General features: G+C 40.8%; 1 protein-coding gene across 5 annotated transcripts in view; it reads right to left on the reverse strand.

Moving 5' to 3' along the window:
• The window catches only part of DIS3L2 (DIS3 like 3'-5' exoribonuclease 2), a 370907-nt gene extending 361265 nt beyond the window's left edge, over window positions 1–9642 (reverse strand). For all 5 annotated transcript variants that reach the window (XR_003002632.1, XR_003002633.1, XM_024740590.1 and 2 more), the window contains exon 1: window positions 9593–9642. The gene's annotated coding sequence lies outside the window, so the exon portion shown is untranslated. The remainder of the gene's footprint in view (window positions 1–9592) is intronic.
• Window positions 9643–12415: the final 2773 nt, after the last annotated feature.

A 12415-nucleotide genomic window follows, 5' to 3' on the forward strand; every position in this document is an offset into this window, starting at 1 on the left:
TAAACCCTAAAGTAACCACTAAATAAATAAATAGTTATCCTTAATAAGCCAACAAGGGAGATGGACAATTTTAGAAAAAACAAAATTAATCCAAAAGAAGTGAAACAAAGAATAGATGGGACAAAAAAGAAAAATAACAAGATGAAAGATCAAACTTAACCATATCAATAATCACATTAAATGTAAATGGTCTAAGTACACCAATTAAAAGACTGTCAGGGGGGATTCCCTGGTGGTCCAGTGGTTAGGACTCCACGCTTCCACTGCAGGGGGCACGGGTTTGATCCCTGGTCGGGGAACTAAGATCCCACAAGCCACGCGGTATGGCCAAAAAGAACAAGATTGTCAGACTAGTTAAAAAGCAACGCTCAACAATATGCTGCCTACAGAAACACTTCAAATATAAGACACAAATAAGTTAAAAGTAAACGTATGGAAAAGATATACCATGCTAACACTAACAAAAGGAAAGCCGGAATGGCTTCATTAATATCAGACAATGTAGGTTTCAGAGCACAGAACATTACTGTGGCTAAAGATCATTTCATAACATTAAAGGGGTTAATTCATCAAGAGCAAATAACAACTCTAAATGTGTATGTACTTAATACATTTAAGGAAGAAATACCAACTCTATGCAAACTATTCCGAAAAATTAAAGGAAAGGAAATACTTCCCAATTCATTGAAGGTTGCCAGCACTACTCTGATACCAAAAACAAAAACAAAGATATTACAAGAAAAATCATCCCAAACCAGTATCTGTCATAATCACAGATGGAAAATTTTTAATAAATTTCAATAAATAAATTCCAATAAAGACACAGACCTACTAGAGAATGGACTTGAGGATATGGGGAGGGGGAAGGGTAAGCTGTGACAAAGCGAGAGGCATGGACATATATACACTACCAAACGTAAGGTAGATAGCTAGTGGGAAGCAGCTGCATAGCACAGGGAGATCAGCTCGGTGCTTTGTGACCGCCTGGAGGGGTGGGATAGGGAGGGTGGGAGGGAGGGAGATGCAAGAGGGAAGAGATATGGGAACATATGTGTATGTATAACTGATTCACTTTGTTATAAAGCAGAAACTAACACACCATTGTAAAGCAATTATACTCCAATAAAGATGTAAAAAAAAAAGAGAACACTTAAAAAAATTTTTAAAAAGAAATAAATTCCAACGACATATAAAAATAATAACACATCAGGACCAAGTAGGGTTTATCTAGAGAATGCAAGGTTAGTTCTAATATTTGAAAGTCAATGTAATTGACTAATATTAAACCATTTCCAGTAGACTCGGAAAAAGCATTTGACTAAATCCAACATTTGTTTCTGATTAAAAAAAAAAAAAAAAAACAAGCTCTCAGCAAACTAGGAATAGAAGGAAATTTCTTCACTGACAAAGAAAATATACCAAAAGCCTACAGCTATCATCACACTTAATGGTGAAAGACTAAATGCTTTCTTCCTAAGATCAGGAATAAGACAAATATGTCTACTTCTACCACTTCTATTTAACATTGTACTGGGAACTGAAGCCAGTACAATAAGAAAAAATAAAAAGTTAAAGATTAAAAAGTAAGAAGTAGGGACTTCCCTGGTGGTGCAGAGGTTAAGAATCTGCCTGCCAATGCAGGGGACACGGGTTCGATCCCTGGACTGGGAAGATCCCACATGCCGCAGAGCAACTAAGCCCATGCACCACATCTACTGAGCCTGTGCTCTAGAGCCCTCCAGCCACAACTACTGAGCCCATGTGCCACAACTATTGAAGCCCACACGCCTAGAGCCCACGCTCCACAACAAGAGAAGCCACAGAACAAAGAGGAGCCCCCGCTCGCCGCAACTAGAGAAAGCCCACACACAGCAATGAAGACCCAACACAGCCAAAAATAAATAAATATATTTTAAAAATGGAAGAAGTAAAATTGTATTCACAGATGACATAATCTTTATGTAGCAAATCCAATGAAATCTATTTAAAAAGCTGCTAGAAGAAATAAGCATAGCCAGGTTGACAAAGAGCCAATGTACAACAATCAATCATATTTCTATATACTAGCAACAGTCAAAGATATAAAATTTTAAAAACCATCATTTCAAAAGCATCAAAAATATAAAATACATAGGGCTGTGACAAAAGATGTACAAGATACGTGCAGTGAACACTACAAAATATTGCTGAGAGAAAGAAAAGAAAACCTAAATAAATGTTCATGGGTTGGAAGATGTTAAGATGGCATCCTCGCCAAATTATCTATAGGTTCAATAAAATTTGAATCAAATTCTCAAGCGGACTTTTTTGAAAAGCTGACAAGCTGATTCTAAAATTAACACAGAAATGAAAAGGACCTCAAAGAGCCAAAGTCTGGAAAAAGAACATCAAAGTTGAAGGATTTACACTATCTGACTTCAAGTCTTTTTATAAAACTATAGGAATCAAATCAGTGTAGTACTGGCATCAATATCTACAAATAGATCAATGAAACAGAGTCCAGAAATAGAACCAAAAATATGTATAGATTTTCAACCTAGGTATAACCTAGGCACAAGGGGATTAAGTGAAGGAATACAGTCTTTTCAACAAATGGTTCTAAAAAATTGGATTCCGTTTATTTTTTTTTTGAATTCCATATATTTAAAAAATGAACTTTGATCCATACCTTGCACTGTATATAAAAATTTACTCAAAGTGGATCATAGATTTACAAGTAAAACTTCCAGAACACAGGAGAATATCATTGTGATATTAACTTAGGCAAAGATTTTTTAGATAAAGCAAGAAAAGCACAATCCATAAAAGAAAAAATTGTAAATTGGACTTCATCAAAATTAAGAACTGCTCTTCAAAAGTCATCATTAAGAGAATAAAAAGAGACTAGGAGAAAATATTTGCAAATCCTATGCCTGAAAAAGGATATACATCCAGAATATACAAAGAACTTCTAAAATTCAGTGATAAGGATTAAAAATGGACAAATTAAAAATGGACAAAACATCTGAACAGATATTTCACCAAAGAAGTTATATGGATAGCAAACAAGGTCATGAAAAGATGAAGAGCATCACTTCCTTAGGGAAATACAATTTAAAATCAGGGGACTTCCCTGGCGGTCCAGTGGTTAAGACTCCACGCTTCTACTGCAGGGAGTGCAGGCTCGCTAAAATCCCTCATGCCTCATGGTGCAGCCAAAAAAAAATAAAATAAACGTTAAAAATAAAATAAAATCCTAATGAGATACCAATACACATCTATAAGAAAGTCTAAAGTTAAAAAGACTGACCATACCAAGTGTTGGCAAGGATGAGGAGGAACTGGACCTCTTATACATTGCTGGTGGGAATGCAAAATAGTACATCCACTTTCCAAAACTTTGACAGTTGCTTTAAAAGTTAAGCATATACCTACCATATGATCTAGCCATTCTACTTCTAGGTATTTAACCAAGAGAAATAACAGTATACATCCACACAAAGGCTCGTACACAAATTTTCATAGCAACTTCATTTGTTACCAACTAAAAATTAGAAACAACCAATACATCCATCAACAGGTGAATGTATTAATAAACTTCTGGTACGTCCATTCAAAGGAATATTACTCAGCATTAAAGAGGAATCAACTACTGATACATTAAAAAAAAAGGATAAATATCAAAATAATTATGCTGAGTGAAAGAAGCATAACTATATACTATATGATTCCAGTTGTATAAAATTCCAGGAAATTCTAGGAAATAAAATTAATATATAATTACAGAAAGATCAGTGGTTGTCTGGCATGGGGGTCAAGGAGCAAGGGATGTAATGAAAGCTTTGAGGGTAATGGATATGTTCACTATCTTGTTTGTGATAATAGTCTCTTGAGTATATACATATATCAAAACTTAATAAATTGTATACTTTTAATACATACAATTTATAGTAAGTTGACAACACCTCAATTATCCAGCTTTTAAGAAATATGGTCTTGGGGCTTCCCTGGTGGCAAAGTGGTTGAGAGTCCGCCTGCCGATGCAGGGGACATGGGTTCGTGCCCCGGTCCGCGAAGATCCCACATGCCGTGGAGCGGCTAGGCCCATGAGCCATGGACGCTGAGCCTGCGTGTCCGGAGCCTGTGCTCCGCAACCGGGGAGGCCACAACAGTGAGAGGCCCGCGTACCGCAAAAAATATATATATATATATGGTCTTAACCAATAACTAATAATGCTTCACAATACAAGTTGGTTCCTAATTCAATCATTAAAAGTACTCCCTATTAATAATGTATATTTTAGTCATAAAATTTATAGGGCATCCTTACTTCCAAACTATTAAGACTGATTTGAACTGGCAAAATTCAGTAAATCATAAAGAAAACAAATGTCTTATTGGAGCAAAAGATCTATGAACAATTCAAATACGTTTTCATTTAAGAAACGTAAAATAACTAAAAAGAATAACAAACCATGTAAATTGTTGATTTTAAGTACGATTAAAACAAAAATAACCATGTACTGTTATCTCCTCCCTCATATAACTGCTGCTACAGTTTCATATTCAATCCTCTAAAACTAACTAAAGCTGACCAAGGCAAAGAGGGAAAGGAGCAACTATTTCCCATGTAGAGAAACGCTCTCTAAATGAGGTGAAGTTAAACAGAAATGTTTGGGGCTTCTCTCCAAATCCCTCAGCACCTAGACAATCACTACAAACCTCTTCCTCATCAAATCCTAATAGGAGATAGAAACAATCCAATTTCATTAAAGGAAGCCTCAGAGGAATCTAAAGGGCAAAGTTACTCAATTAGCATTACATAACTCCCTGCCTCCTCCTGGTTTAGGTACCCAAGCTCTCAAGTCGATCAAATACTCCCAACAATTACTGTCCTTCATTTGAAGGATTTTTTAAACCACAGGGAACAGGTAACTCCCTACTGTATCAGTCTACTTCATTACTTGCCCGTTTCCTTCTGGTTCCTCTAGAACTGATGTCGGTGTTCTCATACGTAGCACTCATGCTGAAATCAGAACCTGATTTAGAGAAGTAGCACAATGTGTTGTGGTGGAAGGAATATGGACTTTGGAATCAGACAGACATGTGTCCATACTTTAGTTCTAACACTTACTGCCTTATGACCTAAGTAAACTTCCTGAGCCTCTATATTCTCCTCAGTAAAAGAGGTGAATACTCTTTCTCAATGGGCAACAATTGATATTTAATGACATAATACATGTGAATTACTCAACACATAGGAGGGGCTCCATAAATGATAATCCCCTTCCTCTTAACTTTCTAATTAGAAGGCATTTTCTGAGGGCAAGGTACCTCTTCATTAGCCCTATCTCCAGCTCATTTCATCAGACATTTTCACTGTGCTTTGTGTAACATGAAAGTCCCTTCCTACTAGTGGGAACACTATCTCTTGTCTGCCACCACTAGTGCATCCAAGAGGCTGCTATTACTGGGTTTTAAGAAAGAATCAGAAGTAGTTGGACTGCACACTCATGTCCATTAGCTGCATTATTCACAACAGCTAAACGTGGAAACAACCTAAGTGTCCATCAATGGATCAATGGATAAGCGAAACGTGGTATATACATACAAGCCTTAAAAAGGAAATTCTGACATACGCTACAATATGGATGAACCTTAAGAACATTATGCATAAAAAGGCAAGTACTGTGTGATTCCACTTATATGAGGTAATTACAGTAGTCAAAATCACAGAGACAGAAAGCAAACTAGTAGTTGCCAGAGGCTGGGAAGAATGGTGGTTTAATGGGTACAGAGTTTCAGTTTTTGGAGATGAATGGTGGTGATGATCGCAAAACACTATGAATGTATTTAATACCACTGAACTGTACACCAAAAAATGGTTACGATGGTAAATTTTATATTATGTGTATTTTATCTCAATTTTTAAAAATTGGGAAAGAAGTTTTTTTAGACTAATGGCTGACTAAACTTGACTAAATCTAGCATCAACACGAGAGTTAATCACGTAATTGCAACTCTGGGGCATCAAGTTCTTGCTATGGTTCCAAATAAAATGCTATCTGAAAAGTTCTTATTGTCAAATCCTTCTACCTCCTGTTACATGACACAAACGAGCATCTTGTGCAGTTCCACCACCTCAGTCTAATAAAGATAACAAGAATTCCAGCTGAGTTTCTCTCACGTCACCAATAATGGCACCAATAGCCGGACCGCAGAGGGATTTACAGAACTATTCCAGGCCCACACTTTGATTTGAACATGTGCTTAGTAGTACATGAATGAAAATGAACTTCATTTCCCACAGAAACTCCCCAGATAAAACAAAAAACTTTTTGAAGGTTACAGTAAAAGGATACTCTAAAAACTGTATCCTATAAGGCTGATCCTATAAGGCTGGTCAACATTACAGAAAACCAAAGTCTGGAATAAATGGGGAAACTGAAAATAAAAATTTACAAATCTTCCTCACACCAGAAAACACTTTGTTATACCTTTTTTGTACTTAAAATACTGAGCCACCTCAAAATAATTTCCAGTCCAATACCTAAAATCAACTAGTCTGTAAGCATTGTGAGATGAACACTATAAAATGTAGTACAAATATGACTCTTTCAAAACCATTTAGCAGTAATCAAACTCACAAATAAACTTTTGCCTCAAAATAAATCAGCTAACCTAAAAAGTTTAATGTGTTCTTTTTCATTTCTGATGGCTTCCTCATCAAAATGTGCAGGGGAACCCAAGTATACATGCCATGGGCAAATACATGCAATAAAGACAGGAAAAAGTGAGAGAGTCTCAACTCTGATGGCAAAAGTGAAAGAATCATTCAACTGCAGAAGGACCAATGTAAATTTGATTAATATAATCAAGGATCTGAATCAATGAAGTTCAAAATTTTATGCAGAGTCACCTTCTAGGCAATGAAAGTCCTAAAGACAATCAATTCGTCAACTAATACTTCCTAGGCATCAAATATGCCTCAACATATTGGAATGGGGATGTGGAAATCAGTTTCTGCGCCACAGTGGTACTTCTGGTCTAACTAAAGAATAAAGCACAAAATCACAACATGTAAGCAGACTGAAGCAGTAAAGGCACCCACCCAGAAGTTGAAAGACCAGAGCTCTAGTCCCAACTCTGCCCCAACTCATTAAGATGTCTGTCCTTGGGTTAATCACTGAAACTTCTACAGGACTCTATTTTCTCGCCTAGAATAAGACAGGATAATTTCTAAGGCCTCTCCCAGTCTGGATCTATTAATTCAAGTTGAAAGACAAGGGAGAGGAACTGGGCCTTAAAGAACTGGTAGGATTTGAATTGACTAATGGGAGAAGGAAGGATATTGCAGAGAAGGAGTATGAAAGTACAAATGGACGGACACACCTTGTATGATTTCACTTATATGAGATATCTAGAGTAGTCAAAATCATGAAAATAAAAAGTAGAAGGGTGGTTGCCAGGAGTTGGTGGGAAGGAGAAATAGGCAGTTGTACAGAATTTAGTTTTGCAAGATGAAAAAGTCCTAGCGATGTTACACAACAATGTAAATATAGTTAACTGCACACTAGAGGGTAAATTTTATACCATGTATTTTTTTAACCACAATTAAAAAGAGTCACAGAAATTAGTCTCCTAGCAGTCATACTAATGCAAAAGTATTTCAACTCAACTGACTTCTAATGTCCAATTCTAATCCCTAAAATTCCTTTTTTCCCAATTAAAAAAAAAAGTAGATGTGCCTTGCTAATGGTACATGGAGTCTCCCTCAACGGCAATAAAGCTGAAGGAGCATGTTGAGAAAACGAAGAAAGAGAAGACAATGCAAACACTAAGCAAGAGTAGAAGATACAAAGCAGGCTAGTCAAACACAATCTAACTGTGTCATCCCCACCCACAATCTAGCCTAAGTCTCTAAGTAAAACTGTACAGAGGTTTCTCTTTACTCCAAAGATAAACTCTTCAACCTGCTTACAAGGCCCAGCACCCTCTGGCCCACCTCTCCAACACCCTCTCTCACTAGATTCTTCTACACTCTTCCTGAGAGATACACAGATCTGTATCTTAAGTCCCCAGTCCTCTCCATGAACCCTGCCATCACATGGTCTTTTTGCCCTTGCTGTTTTTTCTGACTGGATCATTCTTCCCTTCCTGTGCATCCTTCAGATCTCAGTTCAAATGTCACTTCTGTGACTTCCCTAACTCAAATACTTGTCACAGTTTCAGTTTTACATTCATGTGATTAACCTGATTGCATCCGCTGAGGACAGGGTCATGCATGCATTCACTCTCCCCAATTTCCAGTGCTAAACACAGTGCCTAGTACCAAGTAAGCACTCAAATACTTGTTGAATAAGTGAATAAATGGGCACCAAACCTGTAAGAAAGCAATAAAATATCACAGAATGTCTGCTTAAGAGTTTGTGCATCTTCAGAAATGAGTCTTTGGAGGATGCCCAAAGCAATTGAGCCTAAAATCCCTATTCAACTCTTACCAAAAAAATCAATTCAGATGCCTGTATAAATTTCTCTGGCTCTTCTATGTCTCTAAGCAATTGCTGAGCACTGTAAGTACTTAATAAATACTCATTGAGCCGAAATGAAATTACACTGTTTTGAATAATGGATTTTGATATATAAACTCCTGCATTTTAGTCCCATATAATGTCATTTTCGAAAACTGTTCATATGTCTCAGTTTTAGCTCCACTGTCACTGGATTAATTTTAATGTAGTTGTCCAACAATGTTCAAATAAGGCTTAGAGTTTCCTTAGTCCCACTTCTTCAAACTCAGTTAAGGGAGGTTTTCAGTCTCTTGTATTTTCATATAAATTTTACTTTGTCAATTTCTGGGGGAGAAAAAGCCTGCTGGGATTTTAACAGAATTGTGTTGAACCTGTTTTCAAATGTAAATCAAAGATATTAACAACACCTGCCCCTACTTCTTCACCGTAGCAAATTTCACTTGAAATTCTTCCCAAACCTACTCAGTCCCAAGGAGAGCTCCTTCTGTAGACACAAAATCCAACTTACAAAATACTAAACGCACTAAAAACTGGAAAGCTAATTCCCAGTTAAAGGATCAGTTCAAAACGCTGGATTAAATGAATCTCCACGATCAACAAAGCAGATAAAGTACACCAGTTTGTAAAGCGCCAAGCGGCAGGCAAACACCAAGTATTACAATAAAGTGACTGCTGTTCAAGGATCCTAAGGAGCCCCATCCCTGTCAATCCCAAACATCTGTATCCGGACCCATAAGAACGCGTCCACAGGTGACCCGAACCTCGGGAAGCGTTCTCTCTACAGCAATAGGCCCTGTTTAACTCAGCTTCTCCTCCCAGGACCCCATACTAGGCTACAAGGGAGGGCCGGCGGGGCTCGGGGGCAAGGAGACGGGCCTGGGAGACCGGGTGGGCTAGGAACGTGGGGTGGGCAGGGGCGACGCCAGGGCCGGGGAGCGATTCCAGAGGCAGAGGGCACTCGCCCGGGGCCGCCGGCGCAGGTGCCCCCCGAAGCGATAAGGAGGCCTCGAAGGCCAGACCCGAGGTCGCTCCTGGGGAGGGATCGAGGTGGTGCGCGCGAGGAGGGGACGGGGAGGCCTCACCTTGTCTCCCGGGAGGCAAGCGCCGCCGCGGTCCCGCAGTTGCTAAGGAGAATGCTCTTCCGGGTCACGGGCGCTGAGCTATGGAGGCAACGGTGGCTGGGAGGGGCCAAAAGTGAGGCGCGGGGTGATTGCGCGGCGGAGGCGGTGGTCTGTTGTAGTTACGCTGCGGCGGCCGGAGCAGGGCAGGGCCAGGCGGAGGGCACTACCGACTTCTATGGCCTGGCTGCGCGGAGACGACTGGCTGTAGCCGATGGCTGTTGCCGCCCGGTCCCCTGCTGAGGGGCCAGCGGCTGGCGGGAGCCATCCCGCCCCTGCTCCTGAATGCCCCCCGCCCCAATCCTCAGTGCTGTGACCCGCCGAGCCGCCTCTCACCCAGCCGGCGACGCCTGCCCCCAACGTCTAGCTTATGGGTGTAGCCACGCCGGTCCTCTCCTGTGACAAGGTTTTACTCATCCTTTGATTTACTCCACACCCGGTTAGTGAGCACCTGCTCAGGGCTAGGTGCAGGGCTGGCCCCGGGATACTGAGGGGGGCAACCCAGGCATGGTCCTGCCCTCCGAACGGATAGGCAGGTGGGAGGGCAGTCAGGCAGTATCCTGCATATAGTACTGGGATGCGCAAGTGAAGGAAGCTAGGGGAGCCTGCCCGGGGGGCCTACCCAGGCTCAGGTGGGGAAAAGCTGATGGTGGAGACCTCAACCAAGTTAAAAGTGTAGGGAAGAGTGTTCCAGGGAAGACTGTAGGCTCGACTGAGAAACCCACTGAAAGGTCTGTACGCCCTGCCCAGGGAAGTGTGTAGAGAGGAGAGAATGGTTAAGGATGGAACCTAGAAAACATCAATATGGTAGCTGTGAACTAAGGAAGAGGAACCCCCAAAGAGCAGGCAGAATGTTTGTTTGAACGGCTGCTGAGGAGACAGCAGAAGAATTTCAGTAAGGAGGTGATCACCAGTGTAAAATGCCATGAGGATCCAGAGCCCAGTGGTGACCATAGAAAAATCAAAATTCAGGACTAGGTTGTCAAAGTTGTCAGTGGCTTGAATCTGACAAGGTGAAGGAGTCTACCACCATATTTTCCTTGTTGAAACAGGGGAAAGAGATACACTAAATTGTTCCTGAATGCCTTAATGTTTTCAAAAGCACTGTCACAGTACTTGCAAATTTCAGGATTTCTCTACTCATAACCAATCTCCTTGAAGGTGGAAAATATTTGTTATTTAACCTTGCATCTACAGTGCCTGCCACATTCAAAGGCCTCAGTCAATGTTTGCCTAAAGAATAAAAGAACCCATGGGCCTCTGGTTTTTAATGTTCACACAGGTCCCTTCCAAACCCCTCAGCAAAACTGTGATGTAGGCAAAACTTGTCTATTCAAACTGTAGAGAGTGGAAGAAACTCAGCAAGGACAGGAAGCAGAGGGTGGTAGAGGTCCAGGGATTCAATGGATGGGAGAGAGCCCAATAGAGCCAGAGATGGGAAGATCCAGAAGAAGAAAAGGACAAAGGATTGAAAACAGTAGCTGGGCTTTCAGGGCCAGAAATGGGAGATGAAGCCAAAAATAGTTAGAAGCAGGAATAGAAGAGGAAGGACAATTTTTGTACATAAATTGAACAGAGAGATCCCACTGAGATTGGACTGCTGGCAGAAAGTGCAGTGTCAGACAGTGTGAACACTGCAGGGTTAGATGGACATATCCCCATGTCCTTTAAGTGAAGTGGGCCCTACACTTCCTCATATGGGCCAAAGGATAACCGCGGCACATGCTGGAGTGAGTTGGGATGAGAGGCTTGCCCCACAAACATATCTCCATAATTCCAGTCCATTTCCATTATCACAAGTATTACAATAAGCTCCCCCCAAAAGAGAAATATTATTCTTCTCTGAGAGCCTAATAAATCCATCCACAATGGATGTGACCATACATCCATGGAAGGAAACCATGAAATTCAGAATGTGTGGCTGAAGAGTTTACAACACCCGGCATATCAGCCAAAGGGGCCTAGGAGTAACGTCAACAAGGCAGGACCAGAAAATGGTTACAATTTGGTAAAGGAAAGTTAACTGTTTTGTGAACAGAAGGGACAAAATTAACTTGTAACCTAGAAAAAGGAAGCCCCAAATACATGAAGTATAACAGATGAAGTCTACCCCACGTTCTCCTGGCAGCCTTGAATATAGCAAATATTCTAAAGAACTGTGTTCTGTTGAAGGGCCAAGGTGATTCATTAGGCTCACCTTGGCTAGGCTTCTGGGACATTTCAATGGTGCCTCAAGAAATAGAAATTTATCATTGCTATGAAGGGCATATTCTTAGAGAACTGCAGGGAATTGTGGGTGAACTCTGTACTTCAAGGGTGGTATGGGCATGGAAGTTTCCAGGTGATGTGCCTTGTCTGACTGGTCTCTGGATGACGGATGCCAATTAATGACTGAGGAATGCCCCCAAAACCCAAGATATGAGTGGAGGACCGGAGTTACCATGCCCTGTTCTTACATGAATTGAGCCACCTGCTGCCTCCAGGAGAATTCCATTTTGGCATTAGGAGGAACTGTGTCTGAAGTCTAAGTTTTGGTTGCCCCAGAGCTTTCCATACCAACGCTGATTCCTAACCACCACCATCTCCAACTTGAGCTTCCTCGGTACTAACATCCACCCAGTCACAAAGCCAGACACCCAGGAGTCACCCTTGACTCCACTGTCCCCCATCACCACACTCTCACCCTAAACAGACCAGTTCAAGAACAAGTCCTGTAGACTGTGTCATTCCCCCCACCCAATTCCACTGCCACCAGTTACGGTGAAAAGAGCAAATAACCAAGCAACT

The sequence above is a fragment of the Neophocaena asiaeorientalis genome, unplaced genomic scaffold (genome assembly GCF_003031525.2).
Source record: "Neophocaena asiaeorientalis asiaeorientalis breed wild unplaced genomic scaffold, Neophocaena_asiaeorientalis_V1.1 scaffold388, whole genome shotgun sequence".
NCBI classification, from domain to species: domain Eukaryota; kingdom Metazoa; phylum Chordata; class Mammalia; order Artiodactyla; family Phocoenidae; genus Neophocaena; species Neophocaena asiaeorientalis.